The sequence below is a fragment of the Rhipicephalus sanguineus genome, chromosome 4 (genome assembly GCF_013339695.2).
Source record: "Rhipicephalus sanguineus isolate Rsan-2018 chromosome 4, BIME_Rsan_1.4, whole genome shotgun sequence".
NCBI classification, from domain to species: domain Eukaryota; kingdom Metazoa; phylum Arthropoda; class Arachnida; order Ixodida; family Ixodidae; genus Rhipicephalus; species Rhipicephalus sanguineus.
Window position 1 is genome coordinate 123,025,017 of NC_051179.1, and position 3,260 is coordinate 123,028,276.

Consider the following 3,260-nt stretch of genomic DNA (forward strand, 5'->3'; position numbering starts at 1 on the left):
ACGAACTACTGTCACGGAGGATGGATCGTGGAAGAAGTTAGTTGGACGATGTCTTCAGTCCAAGCTAGGCGACCTTGAAATCGACGACCCCTTCGCCCTCAAGAGCTCCTCCAGCGTCGTCGACGTCCTGAAAGGAGGCCTTCCGGGCGTGAGTTCGGGATTTTCTGTGGACATTGAGGAACTGTATTACTCCGTGCCGCATGACGAGCTCCCTCCGGTGGTGCGCGAATTCTTGGAGGACAGTGGTCCAGAGTCATGGCAAGTGCTGTCACCCTTTTCAGTGGATAGTTTTTTAGAACTTTTAGGCCAACTCAAATCTACGATTGTGTACTTCCGTCGCGACATGTATGTACAAAAACATGGAATATGTATAGGATCCAGTGTAGCACCTGTGTTAACATTTTTTGACAAAATTCGACCGCATGTTACACTATAGTCTGGACGACGACCGTGTGGTCAAGATTTTTAGATACGTGTACGATTTTTTGGTGCTTGTGAATATGCCGCCTCGCATGACTGTAGAATCTGTGGCCACAGATATTCTCAAGTGTTCTAGTACCTGCGCTGTGTCCCTCCGTTTCACCTATGAATTGCCACAAAGTAATGCTATAAGGTTTTTAGATTTAGAAATTTCTTTCCATGACGACATGCATGTATGCTGGACATATGCACCGCGCTCTAAGAAAGAAGTCCTGCCATAGAGCTCTGGCCATTCAAAGCTAACAAAAAGTGGCATAGCAATGCTGTGTTTCAAGAACGCGTTGCGAAAGAGCTGCTTTCACACGTTACAGGCGAGTGTAGAACAACAAGCAAGTAGACTGAAGTCGGCTGGATTCCGGGACCATGTGACGCGAGCCGTTTGCCGAGAAGCTGCTGAAAGAGCAGAAAACGTCGCGCAAGGGGGAAGCAGTTAATGCCTCTGCTTCAAGGGACCAAGGCAATTTTGTGGTCATGCCATATGTGCATAAGTTATCGCATAATATCAAGAAGGGGGGGGGGGGGAATCGGAGATCTCTGTTCGTTCCGCGTTCGTCTGGCGGTGTTACATCACAAAAGTGGGCGGTCCGCAGCTCTCTTCCGCCGAGAGGAAGAGGACAGCCAATCGTCAAGCGGTGAGCGGCCAGCTTTCCGGAAGTAGACGCACATCGTTTGTCCTCGGCAACGGGACCGTATATTTCAAAACGAAGTGTTTCTCGCCTTCTAATAAACACAGTTGTTATACGAAAAGATATTGTTTTTCTTTTCAAGCTCTAACAGTTTCTGAAACAGCAATAGGTTTGAGCGCTGATATTTATTGGTGTTAGTTTTTCTAACGTGCTCGCTATGTGAAGTCGCGCACGCGAAAAAAAAAAAGAGAAAAGTAGCGGTTGGCGTAGTTTTTCAAGATGTCGTCCCACCGGAATGTCTGGCTTGGCTCCCGGGTGTCGAATCGCCAAAAGGAGCTTCTGCTGGCTTTTATAAAAGAGCACCCACAGATACCTACGCCGTCGTGCCCACTGGGGCCGTCGTTCACGAGTGAGGACCGGGGCGACACGTGGCAGTAGCTGGTAGCGCTTTTGAACTAAAAAGTCCCTGCGCGTAAGACCACAGGCAGGCCTGTTCATTTTGTTCGCACTGTTCGTTTCGAGAACAGAAAGCGACGCCGCACTCGCTCATGTCTTCAAACGCGTCTCGCACCTCGAACCGCAAGAGAAGCACACGTCGCAAGCGCCATTTTCTCAAAATCAGCTGTTGCGGCAGCCGCAACCGCCGCATCATGCCGTGCGAAGCCGTTTGTTCGCTCGAGAGAACGCGTGCGAATGGTCTCGCGCTCCGTTCGTTTGTAGCAGACGACATGCTCGTTGTGACGCGGTATGACGTCACCAAAAAATAAAAGATCAAGCAAAAAGAAAAATGGCTACGCCCCTCAGAGACGTGGTTTTTTCCGGCTTCGGCCAATCGCGTACGCCGCCAGATTGGGTACAGAACGAACGGCGCAGAACAGAGATCTCCGATCACCCCACTCGTTATGCCGCGATATGACGTCACCAAAAAAGAAAAGATCAAGCAAAAAAAAAAAAAAAGAAATGGCGACACCCCCCGGCCTTGAGTGGCATCTCCCGCTTCAGCCAATCAGCGCGCTTGTTCTTCCCCAGGAGAACGAACAAGCGGAACGAACAGATCTCCGATCGCCCCCAAGGTGGCGATGAAAGATGGCATGCATGCGCATGGTTTTCTCGGCTCCGCGGAAGTGGTCTGTGCAACCGCATCAACCGGCAAGCGCAGAGAAGCGCCACGTGCGGCACGAATCATGTCTTGAGATTTGTGCCTTGCGCTACTCATGTTGTCTATCGTATACCCTTATCGTGTGGCAAAGCATACATCGGCCAAACTGGCCGCTGTATTACCGATCGCCTCAGGGAGCACAGGACCTCTCTTCCTACGAAAGACGGCGCTCGTCTACCAAGTCACTGCAGGCAGTGCGGGTGCAATCCCGTTCTTGACAACACTAGAATCTTAGGTCGGGGAAAGACAAAAGCGCAAAGAGACATTTTGGAACCATTCTACATTGAGAAAGGCGGAACGAATTGCGTCAGTGACACGTCAGTGCACCTGTCGGCTAAGGAGGTGGCCTTTCTAGACGCCGTGATAACTAGTTAAGATGTTAAGATTTTGTTTTGTTTTGTATGACGCATGGCTGTTTCACGCACGCGCAAAGGTGGTTGCCGGTGCGTCAAGCAATCTGTGTTCACTTGTAAGTGCCAGCCTGTCCCGTCGTATTACTTCTCTGTGGTTCGTGTTTCCCGCTGGTTTTCATCCAATTCCATTTGTCAGTTAAGGAGTTGACAGCATTATGCGCGTTGCTGTACAAGCTCCCATAAATGAGCGATACAAACCACTATAAGTAATGGCTTTTGTTGCCTTAAAGACGGTAGTTTGTGGTGCAGATATAGTACGATGCTTCCAGCACGTACGCGGTAGTCACGTTATTTGAACACTCCTCGCCGGTAAGGTGAAAAGCTCGAGACTTTCGACGGTGCGCGTTGTTGCGGCCGCCGCAAGTTTGAAATCAAGGAAACAGGGCAGCGTTTTCAAAATGCATTGGTAACTATGATGGATTTTGCCTTACATATGAAGGGTTTTGGTTGAACCGCTAGTTCAGTCACTGCTTTGATGTTTGCCATATATATATATATATATATATATATATATATATATATATATATATATATATATATATTGCAGGATAGCTACGTGTACCCCCGGTGCCCAATAACCTG